General features: G+C 44.7%; 1 non-coding gene across 1 annotated transcript; it reads left to right on the plus strand.

Moving 5' to 3' along the window:
• The first annotated feature begins 17,262 nt into the window (after nt 1–17,262).
• On the plus strand, nt 17,263–17,345 carry trnal-cag (transfer RNA leucine (anticodon CAG)). Its single transcript has one exon. It is a non-coding gene; the product is annotated as a tRNA-Leu (tRNA).
• The last annotated feature ends 5,492 nt before the right edge of the window (nt 17,346–22,837 follow it).

Raw genomic sequence — 22,837 nt, forward strand, 5'->3', positions numbered from 1 at the left:
GTTTACAGGAAGTTCGTGCGTGCGTGTCAGTATTTACAAGATGCTCCTGAGTGAGTGCCAGTATTAACAGAATGCTCCTGAGTGAGTGTCAATATTTACAGGACGATCCTGATTGAGTGTCAGTATTTACAGGATGATCCTGAGTGCTTGTCGTTATTTATCAGATGTTCCTGTTTGATTGTCGGTAATTGCAGGATGTTCCTCGGTGAGTGTCAGTATTTAGAGGATGTTCCTCGGTGAGTGTCAGTATTTACAGGATGTTCCTCGGTGAGTGTCAGTATTTACAGGATGTTCCTCGGTGAGTGTCAGTATTGAGAGGATGTTCCTCGGTGAGTGTCAGTATTTACAGGATGTTCCTCGGTGAGTGTCAGTATTTAGAGGATGTTCCTCGGTGAGTGTCAGTATTTAGAGGATGTTCCTCGGTGAGTGTCAGTATTTCGAGGATGTTCCCCGGTGAGTGTCAGTATTTACAGGATGTTCCTCGGTGAGTGTCAGTATTAACAGGATGTTCCTCGGTGAGTGTCAGTATTTAGAGGATGTTCCTCGGTGAGTGTCAGTATTTAGAGGATGTTCCTCGGTGAGTGTCAGTATTAACAGGATGTTCCTCGGTGAGTGTCAGTATTTAGAGGATGTTCCTCGGTGAGTGTCAGTATTTAGAGGATGTTCCTCGGTGAGTGTCAGTATTAACAGGATGTTCCTCGGTGAGTGTCAGTATTTAGAGGATGTTCCTCGGTGAGTGTCAGTATTTACAGGATGTTCCTCGGTGAGTGTCAGTATTTAGAGGATGTTCCCCGGTGAGTGTCAGTATTTAGAGGATGTTCCTCGGTGAGTGTCAGTATTTAGAGGATGTTCCTCGGTGAGTGTCAGTATTTACAGGATGTTCCCCGGTGAGTGTCAGTATTAACAGGATGTTCCTCGGTGAGTGTCAGTATTTAGAGGATGTTCCTCGGTGAGTGTCAGTATTTCGAGGATGTTCCTCGGTGAGTGTCAGTATTAACAGGATGTTCCTCGGTGAGTGTCAGTATTTACAGGATGTTCCCCGGTGAGTGTCAGTATTTACAGGATGTTCCTCGGTGAGTGTCAGTATTTAGAGGATGTTCCTCGGTGAGTGTCAGTATTTACAGGATGTTCCCCGGTGAGTGTCAGTATTTAGAGGATGTTCCTCGGTGAGTGTCAGTATTAACAGGATGTTCCTCGGTGAGTGTCAGTATTTAGAGGATGTTCCTCGGTGAGTGTCAGTATTTAGAGGATGTTCCTCGGTGAGTGTCAGTATTTAGAGGATGTTCCTCGGTGAGTGTCAGTATTTACAGGATGTTCCTCGGTGAGTGTCAGTATTTAGAGGATGTTCCTCGGTGAGTGTCAGTATTTAGAGGATGTTCCTCGGTGAGTGTCAGTATTTAGAGGATGTTCCTCGGTGAGTGTCAGTATTTAGAGGATGTTCCTCGGTGAGTGTCAGTATTTAGAGGATGTTCCTCGGTGAGTGTCAGTATTAACAGGATGTTCCTCGGTGAGTGTCAGTATTTAGAGGATGTTCCTCGGTGAGTGTCAGTATTTAGAGGATGTTCCTCGGTGAGTGTCAGTATTTACAGGATGTTCCTCGGTGAGTGTCAGTATTTAGAGGATGTTCCTCGGTGAGTGTCAGTATTTAGAGGATGTTCCTCGGTGAGTGTCAGTATTTAGAGGATGTTCCTCGGTGAGTGTCAGTATTTACAGGATGTTCCTCGGTGAGTGTCAGTATTTAGAGGATGTTCCTCGGTGAGTGTCAGTATTTAGAGGATGTTCCTCGGTGAGTGTCAGTATTTAGAGGATGTTCCTCGGTGAGTGTCAGTATTTACAGGATGTTCCCCGGTGAGTGTCAGTATTTAGAGGATGTTCCTCGGTGAGTGTCAGTATTAACAGGATGTTCCTCGGTGAGTGTCAGTATTTAGAGGATGTTCCTCGGTGAGTGTCAGTATTTAGAGGATGTTCCTCGGTGAGTGTCAGTATTTAGAGGATGTTCCTCGGTGAGTGTCAGTATTTACAGGATGTTCCTCGGTGAGTGTCAGTATTTAGAGGATGTTCCTCGGTGAGTGTCAGTATTTAGAGGATGTTCCTCGGTGAGTGTCAGTATTTAGAGGATGTTCCTCGGTGAGTGTCAGTATTTAGAGGATGTTCCTCGGTGAGTGTCAGTATTTAGAGGATGTTCCCCGGTGAGTGTCAGTATTTAGAGGATGTTCCTCGGTGAGTGTCAGTATTTAGAGGATGTTCCTCGGTGAGTGTCAGTATTTACAGGATGTTCCCCGGTGAGTGTCAGTATTAACAGGATGTTCCTCGGTGAGTGTCAGTATTTAGAGGATGTTCCTCGGTGAGTGTCAGTATTTCGAGGATGTTCCTCGGTGAGTGTCAGTATTAACAGGATGTTCCTCGGTGAGTGTCAGTATTTACAGGATGTTCCCCGGTGAGTGTCAGTATTTACAGGATGTTCCTCGGTGAGTGTCAGTATTTAGAGGATGTTCCTCGGTGAGTGTCAGTATTTACAGGATGTTCCCCGGTGAGTGTCAGTATTTAGAGGATGTTCCTCGGTGAGTGTCAGTATTAACAGGATGTTCCTCGGTGAGTGTCAGTATTTAGAGGATGTTCCTCGGTGAGTGTCAGTATTTAGAGGATGTTCCTCGGTGAGTGTCAGTATTTAGAGGATGTTCCTCGGTGAGTGTCAGTATTTACAGGATGTTCCTCGGTGAGTGTCAGTATTTAGAGGATGTTCCTCGGTGAGTGTCAGTATTTAGAGGATGTTCCTCGGTGAGTGTCAGTATTTAGAGGATGTTCCTCGGTGAGTGTCAGTATTTAGAGGATGTTCCTCGGTGAGTGTCAGTATTTAGAGGATGTTCCTCGGTGAGTGTCAGTATTAACAGGATGTTCCTCGGTGAGTGTCAGTATTTCAAGAATGTTCCTGAGTGAGTGTCAGTATTTACAGGATGTTCCTGGGTGAGTGTCGGAATTTACATGATGTAGCAGGTGAGTGTCAATAATTACAGGATGTTCCTGCGTGATGTTTTATTTACACGATCTACATGGTGAGTGTTATTTTTTACAGGATGTTCCTGGGTGAGTGTCAGTATTTACAGAATGTTCCTGGGTGAGTGTCAGTATTTACAGAATGTTCCTGGGTGGGTGACAGTATTTGCATGGTCTTCCTGCGTGATGTTTTATTTACAGGATGTACCAGGTGAGTGTCAGTATTTAGAGAATGTTCCTGGGCGATTGTCAGTATTTACAGGATATTCTTGAGTGAGTGTCATTATTTACGGGATATTCCTGAGTGAATGTCACTATTTGCAGGATGTGCCTGAGTGAGTATCAGTATTTGCAGGATGTGCCTGAGTGAGTGTCAGTATTTACAGGATATTCCTGAGTGAGTGTCAGTATTTACAGGATATTCCTGAGTGAATGTCACTATTTGCAGGATATTCCTTAGTGAGTGTCAGTATTTACAGGGTATTCCTGAATTAGTGTCAGTATTTACGGAATATTCTTGTGTGAGTGACAGTATTGATTGGATGTTGCTGAGTGAATGTCACTATTTACAGGATATTCCTGAGTGAGTGTCAGTTTTTACAGGATTTTTCTGAGTGAGTGTCAGTCAGTATTTACAGGATGTTCCTGACTGAGTGTCTTTATTTACACGATGTCCCTGAGTTAGTGACAATATTTACAGGAAGGTCCTGAGTGTGTGTCCGTAATTACAGGATGTTCCTGAGTGTGTGTCAGTATTTTCAGGAAGATCCCGCTTGAGTGTCAGTATTTACAGGATGATCCGAAATGAGTGTCAGTATTGACAGGTTGTTGCTGAATTCGTGTCAGTATTTACATGATGTTCATCGGCGAGATTCCTTCTTTACACGATGTTCCCGAGTGAGTGTCATTATGTACGGAACGATCCTGAGTGAGTGTCAGTATTTACAGTTCGTTCCTGGGTGAGTGTCAATATTTACAGGATGTTCTTGAGTGAACTTCAGTATTTACAGATTATTCTTGAATGAATGTCTTTATTGATAGGATGTTCCTGAGTGAGTTTCATTATTTACACGATGTTCCAGAGTGATTGTCAGTATTTACAGGATGTTCCTGAGTGAGTGTCAGTATTTGCAGGTTGTTCTTCCATGAGTGTCAGTATTGATAGAATGTTCCTCAGTGATTTTCAGTATTTACAGGATGTTGCTGAGTGAATGTCAGTATTTACAGGATGTTCCTGTTTCATTGTCATTATTTACAGGATGTTCCTGGGTGAGTGTCAGTATTTTCATGATGTCCCTGAGTGTGTGTCACTGTTGACAGAATGTTCCTGGTTGAATGTTTGTATTCACAGCATAGCCCTGGGTGAGTGTCAGTATTTACAGGATGTTCCTTGGTGAGTGTCAGTATTTACAGAATGCTGCTGGTTGAATGTCAGTTTATACAGTATATTCCGAGGTGACTCACATTATTTACAGAATGTGCCTCGTTGACTGTCTGTATTTACAGCAGGGTCCCGGGTGAGTGTCAGTGCTTAAAGAATGTTCCTGGGTGAGTGTCAGTATTTTGGCGATGATCCTGGGTGAGTGTCATTATTTGCAGGATGTTCCTGTTTTAGTGTCAGTATTTGCAGGAATTTCCTGTTCGACTGTCAGTATTTACAGTATGTTCCTAGCTGAGTGTCAGTATTTACAGAATGTTACTGTGTGAGCGCCAGTCTTGATAGATTCTTCCAAGGTGAATGTCAATATTTAGAACATCTTCCTGGGTGAGTTTCAGTTTTTTTCAGGATTTTCCTGGATGAGTGTAATAATTTTCAGGCTGATCTTGGTGAGTGTCAATATTTACAGAATGTTCCTCGGTGAATGTCAGTATTGACACGATGTTACTCGGTGAGTGTCAGTAATGATAGATTGTTCCGAGGTGAGTGTCAGTAATTGGACGAAGTTCCTGGGTCAGTTTCAGGATTTACAGGATGTTCCAAGCTGAGTGTCAGTAATTATAGATTGCTCATAGGTGGGTGTCAGTATTTAGACGATGATCCTGGGTCAGTGTCAGTATTTACAGGATGTTACTCGGTGAGTGTCAGTATTTACATGATGTTACCAGGTGAGTGTCAGTATTTATAGATTGTTCCTAGTTGAGTGTCAGTATTTATAGATTGTAACTAGGTGAGCGTCAGTATTTGGACGATGTTCCTGGGTGAGTTACAGTTTTTTCAGGATGTTCTCGGTGAGTGTAAGTATTTGCTGCCTGTTCCGAGGTGAGTGTCAGTATTTACAGGATGGTCCTCGCTTAGTGTCAGTATTTCAAGAATGTTCCTGTTTGAGTGTCAGTATTTAGAGGATGTTCCTTTGTGAGTGTCAGTATTTCCAGGATGTTCCTGAGTGAGTGTCATTATTTATAGGATATTCCTAGCTGAGTATCATTATTTTCACAATTTTCCTCAGTGAGTGTCAGTATTTACAGGATGTTCCTGGTGAAGTAACAGTATTTATGGAATGTTCCGAGGTGAGTGTCAGTATTAAAGGATGTTCCTGGTTGAGTATCTGTATTTATAGGATGTTCCTAGGTAAGTGTCAGTATTTCCAGAATGTTCCTGGTTGCGTGTCGGTATTTACTGGATGTTCCTGCTTGAGTGTCAGTATGTACAGGATGTTCCTTGTTGAGTGTCAGTATTTACAGGTTGTTTCTAAATTTGTGTCAGTATTTGCTGGATCTTTCTATTTGTGTGTCAGCAATTATACGTTATTCTCAAGTGATTCTCACTCTTTACTTGATGTTCCTTTGTGCGTGTCAGTACTTGTGGGATGCATATTTTTTTTTTGTATTCCCGTTAGTTTAAAATCTGAGAAGTTATCTAATCGACGTGTTTAAAGTCACAAATGGATTGAATCGGGTAGATACCTAAAAATGTTTCCATTCTGGTGGAATTCAAAAGTAGAGGGCAAATTATTCCATTTCGGAGCGAAATCAGGAGGCACTTTTTGACCCAAGTGGAAACCTTGAACACTCTTCGCCAAATGGATGTGTGTATTGGGTAAATTCACATTTTCGAGACTGAAATCGATAGTTTTGTGTTTATTAACAAATTATATGGATCAAAAGGGCGGTAAAAGGAGTTGAGATGTAGAGCAGCCATGATCTTATTGGATGGTGAACAGATTCCAGCGGCTCAATGGCCCACTCCTGGTCCTTTGTTCTAGATTCGCATTGACTTATTGTTATAGAACCTGTACTTACCAACGCACTCGGGCTTTGCCTGAATGGGCACGCACCCTGGTAACCCTGTAAATATTGACTCACCCACCCATGAAACACTGACGCATTCTGGCGTCTGCCTGAATATGGACACGCTCTGGTACTGTTTCGTTCGGCCTCAGCTGGAGTATTGTGCCCAATTCTGGGAACCATACTTTAGAAAGTTCGTCAAAGAAAGAGTGCAGAGGCCATTGGCTAAAATGACAGCAGGGATAAAGGGTTTCATTATGCGGAGAGACGAGGGAAGCTGGGATTTTTCACTTAGAGCAGAAAAACCATGCGGAGATTTAATAAAGATGTTCAAAATAATGAGGGGTTTTGAGAGAGTAAACAAGTAGAAACTGTATCCACTGGCAGGAGGGTCGGTAACTAAAGGAACGGATTTATGAAAATTGGCAAAGGAAGCAGGGGGAGATGGGGAGAATTTTTTTTCATGCAGCGAGTTGTTATGATCTGGAATGTATTGTCTGAAAGGTGGTGGAAGAATATTTAACAGTAGCTTTCAAAAGGTAATTGGATATATACTTGAAAAGGCAACATTTTCAGGGCTATAGGGAAAGGGCAGGGGAGTGGGACTAACTGGGTAACTCTTTCAAAGAGCCGGCACGGGTACGGTGGACCGAGTTTCCTCCTTGTCTTTTCGATGATTCTTTTACTGTTTGAAATATTGACACTATCCACCGACCCTTTTCTAGACTGACACGGTCTGGAGACTGAATGAAAAGATCAACATTATTGGGGATTTAGTGACTGTACCAATTGTTCAGAGGGCTTCAGGGACTATACCACATTAACACGGGATCCAGAGACTGTAGGAATATTGAAAGTTGGATTAATGGATGTCCTGAATGTTTATAGGGCCGCTTAGAATCTGTGGCCGTATCTACAAGTGTTAAAGGGACGGTACGATGTTAACAAGTGGGTCCACAGATTATGACAATATTTACTTTGGAATCACGGATTGTGTTAATATTTACACTTGAGTCAAAGGCTCCACCAATATTTACAGGGGGATCTGTTTCATTGGAAACCTATTGTCTTTCATGTGTAATTTAATCCCGTTCTTTTATTTACTTCTCAATCCACTCCTGATTCGAGCAGAAATCTCTGTTTGTTTCTCTATTCCCCAGTCCAATCACTATTATTATATTTAAACTCTGTCTCCAGTGGAAAGCCGTATCACAAGTATAATAATCAGGTCCATCACTGGATGCAATAATAAAGGAGCAAATTTCACCCCGAACTCCATCAAACTGCTGCTTTTGCTCCCAGCCTGATGTATCATTTCCCTGTTTATTTCCCTTCCTTACAGTTAACTTAGTGACGATTGTGATCCTGTCCCGAGGAAAGTGCGGCCTCTCCAAATGTGTCACTCGCTACCTGGTGGCCATGGCAGCGGCGGATCTATTGGTCGTTATCATCGATCTGATTTTGAGGCAGATTCCCATTACTTATTACGAACAATTACTTTTACTCTATAACATCCCGGTGTGTAATATCCACGCTGTCCTGCTTTATGCAGCCACAGACTGTTCTGTCTGGTTCACCGTCACTTTCACCTTTGATCGATTTGTCGCCATTTGTTGCCAGAAACTGAAAACTAAATATTGCACCGAGAAAACGGCGGCTGTGGTTCTGGGAACAGTGACTGCGCTGAGCTGTTTAAAGGACATCACCTGGTACTTTATGTTATCGCGTTGGTATACTCTTGGCAACGTCCCCTGGTTTTGTACTGTCGAGGGCAGTGTTAACGATTGGCGGGTATGGGGAGCAATCGAAATTCTTCATTATATTCTAACCCCGGGGTTCCCATATCTACTGATTCTGCTGCTCAATGTTTTAACCGTGAAACACATTGTAGTGGCCAACAGAACCCGCAGGAGACTCCGGGACCACAGCAGTGAAGAGAGTCCCGGTGACCCAGAAATTAGGAGTCGACGGAAGTCCATTATTTTACTGTTCCTCATCTCGGGGAATTTCATTCTGTTATGGGCGATGTTTACGTTGTATTCTGTATGGATGCGGGTGTTGGGTTTCACAGATCGGAATGTAATTCCGCCTATCTTTTTCATGGAACTGGGATTCATGCTCCAGCTCCTGAGTTGCTGCACAAACACTTGTATTTATGCTGTGATCCAGACTAAATTCAGAGAGCAGTTGAAAAATATGTTGAAATATCCATTTTCCCTAATTGTTAAAACCATTAAATGATGAGAAGAACGGAAGAATTCCCAGCATCAGAACTCAATCCTCTTTCATATTCTGTCCGACCCGCTCCGCCCCCGGGGTCTGTGCTATAGAGATATTGGGGTCAATCGGCTATGACACTGAACCAGTCCAAAATGCGATCATCGGTTCCCAATTTGAATGGAGGTTTGGGGACGATCACAACCTCTGAGCTCCCTGCAGTGCTTCTTGAATGGGGCCGGGAATTTCACTACTGCTTCCTGTCGAGACATTGTGGGACTGGCCAATCGTTGGAAGATGCTTTAAATTATTGAAATAAATTGTCAATTAAACGTTCAGTAACACGACGGAAGACTCCTTTGAATATTTGCAAACTTAATTGGACAACAAGTGAACATTTACACAGTCAAGAAACACCCGGTAATCATCAACAGTCGCACAGAATGGCTCTTTAGGTATTTACCTTCTCACAGGAACACCCTGTAAACATTAACATTCACAGAAACCACCTGTCAACATGAACAGTCTCACAGAAACACCCTGTGAACATTAACCGATTCACAGAAACAGGTTGTAAATAATAACATACGCACAGAAAGACACTGTAAATATTAATAGAATCATAGAAACACTTTAAACTTTAACAGACTCACCAAAATACACTGTAAACATTAACAGACTGTCAGAAACATTGTAAACATTAACAGATTCAAGGAAACACCCTGTAAACATTGAAAAGTCTCACAAATACACGCAGCAAGCCCTGAAATACTGAAATCTTTCCATACTAACATATTTCCAGTCACTTCCTGTCAGCAAGGAATCACTCCCTGAGACCGCCAGGATGAGTTAATAAAATAACATAAGCATCCTATAAATATTACAGTTGATGAACAAACACCCTGTACCAACCAAAACACTGCCAGAGAATTCCAGTAAACAATAACATACTGCCAATGATTCATGAATATTAACACACCGATAGATTACAGACCTTAATATTAACACTCTCACTGAGACACTCTGTACTTCATAACCCCCGCCAGAGACACCATGTGACCTGTAAAAGACTCCCACTGATCTCAGGAATATTAACACCCTGACAGAGATATAGGTGAATATTAACAACAATAATTAGCATTTATACAACGCCTTTAACGTAGTGAAACATCCCAGGGCGTTTCACAGGACCGATTATCAAACAAAATTTGAGTCCGAGCCGCCTAAGGAAATATGAGGACAAGTGACCAAAAGCATCGGTAAAGAGGTAGGTTTTAAGGAGCGTCTTAAATGGGGAACGGACGGGTGAGAGGCACAGAGGTTTAGCGAGGGCATTTCAGAGGTCAGGCAGCTGAAGGCATGGCCGCCAATGGTGGGGCGATGAAAAGCGTGGGAAGGCAAGTGGCCAGAATTGGAGGGGCGCAGAGATTTCGAAGCGTTGTAGGTCAGCGAGCACATCGGGTTGATGTGAGAACGGGACTTGATTCGAGTGAGAATTTGCGCAGCAGAGTTTTGGATAAGCTCAAGTTTGAAGAGGGTTCAAGGTTGGAGACCGGCCGGGAGAGCATTGAAGTAGTTGAGTCTGGAGGTAACAAAGGCATGGATGAGGGTTTCAGCAGCAGATGAGCTGAGGCAAAGGGTAGAGACGGGCGATGTTGCAGAGTTGCAAGTAGGCGGTCTTGGTGACGGAGAGGATATGGGGTCAGAAGTTCATCTCAGAGTCAAATAAGGCGCTAAGGTTGTGAACGATGTAGTTCAGCCTCACACATTGGCCAGGGAGATGGATGGAGTCGGTGTCTAGGGAATGGAGTTATTGGCAGGGTCCGAAGACAATGGCTTCGGTATTTGCAACGTTTAATCGGAGGAAATTTCTGTTCATCTAATACTGGATGATGGAGAAGCGGCCTGACAAATCAGAGGCAGTGGAGGGGTCGGGAGAGATGGTGGGGATGTGGAGATGGGTCTCGTCAGCAGCCTGAACTGGTTCCTCCCGTACTGAGCAGTATTACTATTGCAACAACACATCATCAGTGGTGTGAAACTAACCTGTCTCACGACCGTCTGATCGGAGCTAACGTTTAATATTAGTGTGTGAACAATCCAGCGCTGGGTGAAGTCAACATCACAATGATAGGAACAGCCGACATCGAAGAATCAAAAAGCGACATCCCCACGAGCGCTGGATCGCCACAGGCCGTCTGGAACCTGACGTTGTGTTTTCGGATGATGTCGGCGAGGGGCAGCATGTCGAGGACAAATAGGCGGGGGCCAAGTGGAGATCATTGAGGGATTTCAGAGGTAAAGGTGTGGGAGCGGGAAGAGAAGCCATTGCAGTTGATTCTCTGACTACAACTGGAGAGATGGGAATGGACCAGGCGAGGGCAGTCCCACCTCGACAAAGAGTCAGCGGAAAGAGCGAACCAAAGTCAGAGGGGGAGAGGGAGACACACAGGATCGCCCGTCTGCTCCTTCCAGCCACCTGAACACATTCCCGACCTCATAACCCCCATCCCACTCTCTCAAGAGTACACGGTAGCACGGTACACGGTAGCAGAAAATTACAAAGAAACATTTGTAGATCAAGTGAGTGGGCAAAACTGTGGCAGATGGACTTCAAAGCAATTAAGTGTGAGGTCATCCATTTTGGACCAAAAAAGGGTCGTTCCGAGGATTTGTTTAAATGGCTATCGTTCCCTTGAGAATAGAAGATTCTAATTGTAATCGAAGATCTGATAAAAGTGTTTAAGATTATCGAGAGGAAGTGTTTCCTCTGGTGGGGGAGTGCACAACAACGGGAATAATATTAAAATTAGAGCCGGGCCGTTCAGGGGTGAAGTCAGATAAAACTTCTTCACACAAAGGGCAGTGTAAATGTGAAACTCTGGACCCCAAAAGCTGTTGAGGCTGGGGATCCATTGAAAACTCCAGAACTGAGATTTATAGACTTTTGTTAGGCACGGGTGTTATGAGTTATGGAACCAATGCGGGTAGATGGAGTTAAGATTCAGATCAGTCATGATCTAATTGATCGAAACAGACTCGAGGGGTTGAATGGTCTACTCTTGTTCCTATGTTCCCTATGTTCCTACGTTCACATGTAACTATGTTCCAATGGAGGAGCGGTGGAAATGATTATCCTCGGGGTCGGTGCTGGGCCCACATCTCCACTCCGTATATGTAGACTATTTGGATTTGGGAATCGGGAGCACAATCCGAACATTTGCTGATGAAACAAAATTCGGAGTTTTGACAACCAGTAACGAAAATTTAAATGAGTTCAAGAAGACAGTGATGGTTTGGACTGAAATGGATTGACAGGTGGCAGATGCCGTTTAATGTGGAGAAGTATGAAACGCATTGAATAATGGTGCGGCAACATCTCGAATTATAAATTTCCATCTTCGTGTTAAAATCCTTCCAGGGCCTCGTCGCTCCCTATCTCTGTATCCTCCTTCAGCCCTATATCACCCACCCTCCTCCGGCCCCCGCCCGAGAACTCTGCACTCCTCCAATTCTTGCCCCTTGTGCATTCCCGATTTTCATCGCTCCACCATTGGCGGCCGTGCCTTCATTTGCCTGGGCCGAGGTTTAGGGAATTCCCTCCCTAAACCTCTCCGCCTCTCTACCTCTGTCTGCTCCTTCAAGACGTTCCTTAAAATCTACCTCTTTGACCAAGCTTTTAGTTAACTGTCCTAATGCCTCCTTATGTGGCTCAGTGTCTAATTGTGTTTGATAATGTTCCTGTGATGCGACTTGGGAAGTTGTGCTATTTTAAATGCGGTCGATAAATGCAAGCTGTGGTCGATTACAGATAAAAATCATAGACTTACAGAATGGTTACAGCACCGAAGGAGGCCATTCGGCCCATCGTGCCTGTGCCTGCTCTTTGTAAGAGCAATCCCTTTAGTCCCATTCCCCTTCTCTTTCCTAGTAACCCGGCTATTTTTTACCGTTCAAGTATTTATCCAATTCCTTTTTGAAAGCCACGATTGAATTTGCTTCCACCGCCCTTTCAGACAGGACGTTCCAGATCATAACTACTCGCTGTGTAAAAAAGTTTTTCCTCATGTCGCCTTTGGTTCTTTTGCCAATCACCTTAAACCTGTTCCCTCTGGTTCTCGACCCTTCCGCTAATGGGAACAATTTATCTTTATTTATTTCATCTAAACCCTTCATGATTTTGAACACTTACCATCTCCTTTCAACCTTCTCTGCTCTAAGGAGAACAACCCCAGCTTCTCCAGTCTATCCACGTAACTGAAGTCCCTCATCTCTGGAACCATTCCAGTAAATCGTTTCTGCACCCTTTCGAAAGCCTTCGCATCGTTCAAAAAACGTGGTGCCCAGGATTGGAATGTGACCGAACCAGTGTTTTATAAAGGTTGAAAATCACTTCCTTGCTGTTGTACTCTCTGCCTCTATTTATAAAGCCCAGGATCCTGTATGCTTTTTTAACCGCGTTCTCAACCTATTCTGCCACCTTCAAAGATTTGTGCGCATATACCTTTGTATATGCTGAAATGTGCTGAAGATTTCCCTGGATTCGTTAACAGTGCACATTCTCACATACATTAGATAATAGACTTTCATACAGACTTTCAAGCCTTTTCATTTGTTGATCACACCCTGCCGGAGGGAGGAGCACGTTGGTACATCCGGGTTTGTTTGAAAGACTGTGCTTGCGCGGGGAGCAAAGGGCCAAATGGCCGAGGGGACCTGTTTGTTCCCCGAGTCCATCACAGCCTCAGACTGACGAAAGCAAGGGGAGGTTAGTGATGAAATGGGCGAAGAAGTAGTTACTGAGTCGATTTTGAAGGTAGGAGGGTCAGTTAGCAAGGTCACTTTTCCCAGTTCTGCCACTTCCTTTGCTATTTACAAACCGTTTGTTTATTTAATGTTTAAATCAGTAGAGCCTAAATTAAACTTGTCTCTTCTCTCCGCTTATACTGAATGGCCCGCCGTGTGTTCTTGTATTGTATATTTTTGTTTAAAGCTCGGTTTTACGATAAATCGATGGATGTCAAAACCTGCCCTGGATGGAGGTCGGGTTGATTTTCTGGAAGGGGCAAATCTCACAGTGCAGGAAAATGGACCTCCAGCCGAATGCACAGAAATAACTCCGTAAGTGAATAAAAGTGACAAAGTCTCGAGTGTGTTTTGAACGGCCCTCTACAGAAGTAATCGTGACCTAAACACTGCGCTTTCGGCCGCTCGACCACCGTAATCACAGGATTACTGAAGACTGCCTTCCTGACTGAAATCTGTGCGTGAGAGTTCGTCCTGAATCGGTCCTCTTCCGTGTGTAAAGGCCCGGCAGGCGGTTGGCAGACACGGTTCGGAATGGGACTCGCTTCACTCCGGCATCAGCGGTTGGTTTAGAAACTGCTCTGTCTGCTGCTGTTATCGGCCTCCCACACTCTGGGTGCTCCGCGGAGGTCGGTCCTGATTTATTTCTTCTGGATCCGGCTCCAACTCTTTACTGTTGACGGGAGCGCGTCTGGTACCAAATGAGTCAGAACCGTGTGCAAATCACGACCCGAGTACATCGACTCGGGGACTGGCGATTAGTTTTATATTGGGTCATTGTTTAAGGTTTGGGCTGTTCAAATTTTGTGTAATAGTAATTATCATAATTATTTCCAGCTCCTCCTGCTCACTGGTGCTCGGTGCTTCACCCTGTGAGATACCCTCAGTCTCACTATATACATCCTCTCGAGAGGGTGCATCTGGGCTGGTGATGGAAACAGTGAATCGGGTGCAGCAATAGAGGCTTCGGAGTTACCAAGCTTAATGACGTATCCTTACTTCTTTAAATGGTGGGAGACCTTACAATTAACAACAGCATATATTTATATAGCGCCTTTAACATAATAAAATGTCCCAAGGAGCTTCACAGGAGAGTAATCAGGTAAAAATTGACACAGATCCCCAAAAGGAGATATTCGGACAGGTGAACTAAAAAATAGTCAAAAAAGTTCGGTTTGAAGGAGCGTCATAAAGGAGGAGAGAGAGGCGGAGGGGTTTAAGTCGGGTATTCCAGAGATATGGGCCCAGGCAGTTGAAGGCAAGACCGCCAATGGTGGAGCGTTTAAAATCAGGGGTTCACAGGAGGCCATAATATGAGGAACGCAGTGATCTCGGAGGGTTGGAAGGCTGAGGGTGGTTACAGCGATAGGGAAAGGCGAGGCCACGGAGGGACCTGAACACAAGGATGAGAATTTTAAAATCGAGCTTTGACCGACCGGGAGCCAAAGTAGGTCAGCGAGCACATGGGTGATGGACAGTTTAAAAGCTAAGCACCGTGTGCAGGATTGGAGGGACACGGCGACTCGGGATAATTGGCCTGGGGCAGTGAGAATATCTCTTGAGCATTCAGATATTCAGTAGCTGAAAGTGGCAGGGAGATGAGATCTGTGTGTCAATTTATCCTGGCATCTGCAAAATCCATCGTCTCTCAATGACCAATATCTTTCTTCACCTCTCCCTGCTTTCCTGGTAAGCGTTTTATTTTCCGTCGTTGTATTTGCTTCGAACATCTATTTCCCCCGGCATCTGGAGGAGCAGAGGAAGATGGAGGAAAATAACAGACAGAAGCAGAAGGAGATGGCAGGTGAACCTGGCAGAAAATGTGAGTGTCACTTGCTTCAAATGAGGCCTGAGAGGCCGGCGTTGCCTTGTACCTTTCCAAGGAGATGCGTTGATCAGGTAGCTGGGTTTTGTAAATGGAAACAGTTACACCAGCAGCTTGTGATACTATTTCCCCTCACTGTCCATTTCATGTTCATGCCTCCCGGCACTTGGAGCTTTCATTCTCTGAACACGTATTTCGTGTTCTGACAGTAAAAGCCAGCTTGTCTGGCGCGAAAGTGACCTAAATTTCAAAGGAACAATTCGGAAAATCAGCGTTGGTCGGCTTGAAAGCAGTAAAATTGCAGCAGGTTCCCTGGTGGCGAGGATTCGGATGCAGGTCGGGTCGGTTTTCTGGAAGGAACATATTAACAAGACTGAAAAATGACCTCCAGCCGAATGCACCAACAATTGATCCGTCTTTGTAAAGGTCTGAACGTCAGGATTGGGATTCAACCCCACGACTCCACGCGACCTGATACGCAGACGCCTGAGACTCCTGACTACTGGGTGCAGTGGTCAGATTCTCTCATTTCCACATTAAAACCGCTCCGCCGCCCTATCCCTGTAGCCCTGCATTTTTTTTCCTTTCACGTACTTTCCAGTTCCCTTTTGATGACCATGATTGAATCTGCCTCCAACACTCCCTCGGGCAGCGCATTCCAGGTCCTCACCACTGGCCGGTGAAAAACGTTTTTTCTCATGTCACCTTTTGTTCTTTTGCCAATCACCTTAAATCTATGTCCTCTGGTTATTGATCCTTCTGCCAATGGGAACAGTTTATCTCTATCTACTCTGTCTAGCCCTTTCATGATTTTGAACACCTCTATCAAATCTCCTCGCATCTGTCACTGTTCCAAGGAGAACAACCCCAGCTTCTCCAGTCTATCCACATAACTAACGTCCCTCATCCCTGGAATCATTCTAGTAAATCACTTCTGCACCCTCTCTAACGCCTTCACATCCTTCCGAAAGTGCGATGCCCAGAACTTGACACAATACTCCAGATGTGGCCGAAAAAGCGTTTAATAAAGTTTCTTCATGATTTCCTTATTTTTGTAATTTATGCCTATATTTATACAGCCCAGGAACACGTGTGCTGTTTAAACCGCTTTCTTATCCTCCCTGCCACCTTCAATGATTTGTGCACATAAATCCCCAGATCTCTCTGTTCCTGTGCCGCTTTTAGAATTGTGCCCCGTAATTTATATTACCTCTCCTCGTTCTTCATACCGAAAAGCATGACTTCGCATTTTTTTGCGTTAAATTTCACCTGCCACGTGTCCTCCTATTCCACCAGCCTGTCTATATCCTCTTGAAGTTGATCACTTTCCTCCTCACTGTTTAATACACTTCCAAGTTTCACTGTTTATCTGACAGTACAACACTAACCGATGAATTAAATACTTATTGATTAACTCTCTGCACTCTTCCTTTATAAGGAAAAGTTCAGGAAGTGAGTTGGCATCTTTGGAGAAAGAAACTGAGTTAACGTTTCAGATCGAAGACCTTTCGTCAAAAGTCTTGACGAATTTTCAATTTAATTTTAGATTTGCAGCAACCGCAGTATTTTGCTATCAAGAACCGAGATTGGCTTCACGGAAATCAGAATTCTTCATGACAGACAAGGTCCGAAGGGAGGATTCACTGGTTGCAGGAGAGCTGGCTCGCTGTGACATGGATATTTCTGCAGTGAGCGACACCAGACTCTTTCCTTTCTTCCACAATGAATGTCGCTCCCTTAATTTTATTCACATTCCAACAGGTTTCTGTGGATTTCTGAGCGATCATTGAAGGATCCCGCAGCGCTGCCTCCGTTAATAACAACAGTTCCAAGCCGCATTTCGAATGCAGCAACAAACCCATCAGTTTCTCGCTGCTCCACAGCTCCCGGAGTGAGTGAGGCCGCGATAGGTGCAATATTCAGACCGCCTGTCCGGCCTCGCTTATGTAATCACCCGCTGCCGAAGGAAAGCACCGAATCCAGTCTCAGTCCGCGCGTTACTGCCCCTCCCCAGGAAAAAAATATATCACGGCGCGACCAAACCTCCCCATACACCGAGATCAGTCACAGGAAAATCCAGGAAGCTTGCACCCTGGTCACTCGGTCTCCCACCAAGATTTACCGAGAAACAGAGTGAAAATGTCATTGGCCCACTGCGCGAAAACCAGTATCAGCAACACAGATCTTTCGGAGTCAGAATGGCCGAGCGGTCTAAGGCGCTGCGTTCAGGTCGCAGTCTCTCCTCGAGGCGTGGGTTCAAATCCCACTTCTGACATTTAGTCCTTCACAAGCATGAAACTGTTGTTTGGGCTGGAGTTGATTTTTACGAGGGGTTTTGATAGAGTTGTGAAGAAGAAATTGTTTCCACTGGCAGGAAGGTCGGTAACCAGAGGAAACAGATTAAAGATAATTGGCGAAAGAACCAGAGAGGGGAGGTGAGGAGAAATTCCGTTTCCGCAGCGAGCTGTTCTGATCTGGAATGCACTGCACGAAAGGGTGGAGGAAGCAGATTCAATTGTGACTTTCAAAAAGGGAATTGGATAAATACTGGAAGGGCAAAAACTTGCAGGGCTATTGTGAATGAGCAGGGGAGTGGGGCCAATTGGAGAGCCGACATCGCCATGATGAGCTGAATGGCCTTCACCTGTGCTGAAAGATTCAACGAACGGTGAGGTGTAAAACTCCCTGCTACCAGAAGATGGCACCCTTGCCTAAAACATTCCCGCTCACCCCCGAGGACTGTTGGAATCATAGATTCAGAGAATGGTTACAGCGCGGAAGGAAACTCGTCGGCCCGTCGAGTCCGTGCCGGCTCTCTGCAAGAACAATTCAGCTCGTCCCACTCCCCCGCTCTATACCCATAGCCCTGTTCTTTATTTTCCCTTCAAGTACTTATCTCATTCCCTTTTGAAGGCCACGGTTGAATCTGCCTCCACCACCCCCTCAGGAGGGTGATCATTCCTGTTCACAACCACTCACTGTGTAAAAAAGTTTTTTCTCATGTCGTCTTTGTTTTTTTTGACAATCACCTTCAATCTATGTCACCTGGTTCATGACCCCCCCCCCCCCCCCCACGCTAGTGGGAAGTTAACCTCTACCTACTCTGTTCAGACTCTTCATGATTTTGAACCCCTTTATCAAATCTCCTCTCAACATTCTCTGCTCTAAGGAGAACAACCCCAGTTTCTCCAGTCGATGCACGCATCCGAATCCCTCTTCCCTGGAATCACTCTAGCAAATCTCTTCTGTACCCTCTCTAAGGCCGTCACATCTTTCCTAAAGTGCGATGCCCAGAACTGAAGACAATCCTCCTGTTGTGGCCGAACCAGTGTTTTATAAAGTTTCATCATATTCTCCTTGCTTTTGAACTCTATGCTTCTATTTATAAAGCGCAGGATCCTGTTTGCTTTCTTAACCGATTTCTCAACCTGCCCTGCCATCTTCAACGATCTGTGCACATACACCTCCAGATCTCACTGTTCGGTGAAATGCAGCCAAGTTTGACCGTCCACATTTAATAATAACTTTGGTAACATCAGTGATTCACTTAATATTGAACTTTCCTGTCTCCCTCCACCCACCCGCTGCAGGTACTGACTGTCGCTGAGGGACGGCCTCCACAAAGATAGGACGCCTTCTTGGCCATTCACCCCAAGGTCCTTATCTTGTGTGTCAGAAAGGAGACTCGGTGTTAGCACCGACCGCACCTTCCACCAGGGGGCATTGCTGACCTGGAGTGATCGAGTGAGAGGGGGCGAGAGAGGGGGAGAGAGAAAGACAGATGGAGGGAGAGAGACAGAGACAGAGCGAAAGAGAGAGAGAGAGAGACGGAGAGAGAGACAGAGAGGGAGAGAAAGAGAGAGACGGAAAGAGAAAACCCGACAGAGAGACAGAGAGGGGGATAGAGACTGAGAGAGAAATAATGAGAGAGCCAGATCGAGGGTGAGGAAGACACAGAAAGGGAAAGACAAACACACACGCACACATGGAGACAGAGAGACAGAGATAGAGACAGAGAGTCAGAGATAGAGATAGATTGGGAGACAGATACAGAGAGGGAGAGATACAGATAGAGTGACAGATAGACACAGTGAGACAGAGGCCGTAGATGGAGAGAACGAGAGAGGAAAGACAGAGAGAGAGAGACAGAGAGAGAGAAGGGCACACACGCAGAGAGTGACAGAGACATAGAGTGAGAAAAAGAATGAGAGAGAGGGGGAGACAGAGAGAGAGAGAGAGAGAGATCGATAGAGACAGAGTCTTATAGAGGGACAGAGACATCGAGAGAGACAGAGTTAGAGGACACAGAGAGAGACGGGGTGAGAGAGACAGAGAGGGAGACAAGGAGTTGTACAAAGAGATTGAGAAAGGGTGAGGCAGAGAGATAGAGAGAGACAGAGAGAGGTAGAAAGGGACAGAGAGAGAGGAATCAAATCTATAATGATGAACAAAAACAAAGAGAGAGAGTGAGAGAAAGGCAGATAGAGAGACAGCGAGCGAGATATATATATATATAGAGAAATAGATAGCGAGAGATAACGAGAAAGGGAGCGTGAGACAGAGTAGAGAGTGGGAAGAGGGGGAGTCAGTGAGAGAGAGAATGACAAGTGGGGAGACAGAGAGAGAGAGAGAACCACATCGGGAACGATATGGAGAGACAGAGGAAGAGCGTGTGGGAAAGAAAAATAGAGACAAAGATAGACAATGAGCGAATAACATAGAAACATAGAAAATAGGATCAAGGGTAGGCCATTCGGACCTGCGGGCTTGCGCCACCATTCAAAATGATCATGGCTGATCAATTAACTCAGTACCCTTTTCCCGCTTTTTCCCCAAATCCCTTGATCCTTTTAGCTTTAAGACATATATCTATCTCCTTCTTGAATATATTTAATGAATTGGCTTCCACTACCTCCTGTGGTAGAGAATTCCACAGGTTAACCACGGACTGAGTGAAGAAATTTCTCCTCATCTCGGTTCTAAATGGAAAACTCCATATCTTGAGGCTGTGACCCATGGTTCTGGACTCCCCAGCCATCGGGATTATTCTCCCTGCATCTAGTCTGTCGAGTCCTGTTAGAATTTTATATGTTTCGATGAGATCACCTCTCATTCTTCTAAAATCTCGTGAATTCAGGCTTAGTCGACGCAATCTCTCACGCGTCAATCCTGCCATCCCAGGAATCAGTCGTTGCACTTCCTCCATGGCAAGGACATCCTTCCTCAGATAAGGAGACCAAAACTGCACACAATGCTCCAGATGTGGCCTCAGCAAGGCCCTGTATAACTGCAGTAAGACATCCCTGGTCCTGTATTCAAATCCTCTTGCAATGAAGGCCGACATACTATTTGACTTCCTAACTGCTTGCTGCACCTGAATGCTCGCTTTCAGCAAATGGTGTAGAAGGTCACCCAGGTCTCGTTGCACCTCCACTTTTCCCAATCTATCACCATTCAGGTAATAATCTGCTTTTCTGTTTTTATAAGGAGCTATGAACCTGTACTCCGAGATCTCTTTGTTCTATAACTCTCCCCAACCCCCTACCATTAACGGAGCAGGTTTTGGCCCGATTCGATCTACCAAAATGCATCACCTCACATTTATCTAAATTAAACTCCATCTGCCATTCATCGGCCCACTGGCCCAATTTATCAAGATCCCGTTGCAATCCTAGATAACCTTCTTCACTGTCCACAATGCCACCAATCTTGGTGTCATCTGCAAACTTACTAACCATACCTCCTAAATTCTCATCAAAATCACTAATATAAATAACAAATAAAAGCGGACCCAGAACCGATCCCTGAGGCACACCGCTGGTCACAGGCCTCCAGTCCGAAAAACAACCCTCCACAACCACCCTCTGTCTCCTGTCGTCAATCCAATTTTGTATTAAATTGGCTACCTCACCTTGGATCCCGTGAGATATAACCTTATGTAACAACCTACCATGCGGTACCTTGTCAAAGGCTTTGCTAAAGTCCATGTAGACCACGTCTACTGAACAGCCCTCATCTATCTTCTTGGTTATCCCTTCAAAAAACTCAATCAAATTCGTGAGACATGATTTTCCACTCACAAAACCATGCTGACTGTTCCTAATCAGTCCCTGCCTCTCCAAATGCCTGCAGATCCTGTCTCTCAGAATACCCTCTAACAACTTACCCACTACAGATGTCAGGCTCACCGGTCTGTAGTTCCCAGGCTTTTCACTGCCGCCCTTCTTAAACAAAGGCACAACATTTGCTACCCTCCAATCTTCAGGCACCTCACCTGTAGCTGTCGATGATTCAAATATCTCTGCTAGGAGACTCGCAATTTCCTCCCTAACCTCCCATAACGTCCTGGGATACATTTCATCTGGTCCCGGAGATTTATCTACCGTGATGCGCGTTAAGACTTCCAGCACCTCCCTCTCTGTAATATGTGCACTCCTCAAGACATCACCATTTATTTCCCCAAGTTGCCTAACATCCATGCCTTTCTCAACCGTAAATACCGATGTGAAATATTCATTTAGGATCTCACCCATCTCTTGTGGTTCCGCACATAGATGACCTTGTTGAAGCTTAAGAGGCCCTACTCTCTCCCTAGTTACTCTTTTGCCCTTTATGTATTTGTAGAATATCTTTGGATTCTCCTTTGCCTTATCTGCCAACGCAATCTCATGTCCCCTTTTTGCCCTCCTGATGTCCCTCTTAACTCTACTCCGGCAATCTCTATACTCTTGAAGGGATCCACTTGATCCCAGCTGCCTATGCATGTCATATGCCTCCATCTTCTTTTTGACTAGGGCCTCAATCTTGTCTTGCCACCTACAAAGATTTCTATATGTTCACACCCTGGTCGCTCCAGCCCTGCACCCACTTAATGTATATTGCCTCGCCTTATTCTCCCTTTCAAAATGCATCACTTCACACTGAAATGTTAGCTGCGTGAATTTATAAATATTTACAGGTTGTTTCTTTGAGTTTGTCCCTGTCTATATGATAGTTGTGTGAATCTATAAATAGTGACAGGTTGTTTCTCTGTGTTTGTCCATGTCTATATGATAGTTGTGTGAATCTATAAATATTGACAGGTGGTTTATCTGAGTGTGTTCTTGTCTATATGATAGTTGTGTGAATCTATAAATAGTGACAGGTTGTTTCTCTGCGTTCGTCCCTGTCTATATGATAGTTGTGTGATTGTACAAATATTGACAGGTTGTTTCTCTGATTGTGTTTTTCTCTCTTTGATAGTTGTTTGAGTTTATACATAGAATCACAGAATCATAGAAGTTACAACATGGAAACTGGCCCTTCGGCCCAACATGTCCATGTCGCTCAGTTTATACCACTAAGCTAGTCCCAATTGCCTGCACTTGGCCCATATCCCTCAATACCCATCTTACCCATGTAACTGTCCAAATGCTTTTTAAAAGACAAAATTGTACCCGCCTCTACTACTGCTTCTGGCAGCGCGTTCCAGACACTCGCCACACTTTGAGAGAAAAAATTGCCCCTTTGGACCCTTTTGTATCTCTCCCCTCTCACATTAAATCTATGTCCCCTCGTGATAGACTCCCCTACCTTTGGGAAAAAATTTTGACTATCTACCTTATCTGTGCCCCTCATTATTTTATAGACTTCTATAAGATCACCCCTTAACCAACTACTCTACAGGGAAAAAAGTCCCAGTCTATCTAACCTCTCCCGATAAGTCAAACGATCAAGTCCCGGTAGCATCCGAGTAAATCTTTTCTGCACTCTTTCTAGTTTAATAAT

This window comes from Heptranchias perlo, unplaced genomic scaffold, assembly GCF_035084215.1.
Source record: "Heptranchias perlo isolate sHepPer1 unplaced genomic scaffold, sHepPer1.hap1 HAP1_SCAFFOLD_44, whole genome shotgun sequence".
Lineage (NCBI taxonomy): Eukaryota > Metazoa > Chordata > Chondrichthyes > Hexanchiformes > Hexanchidae > Heptranchias > Heptranchias perlo.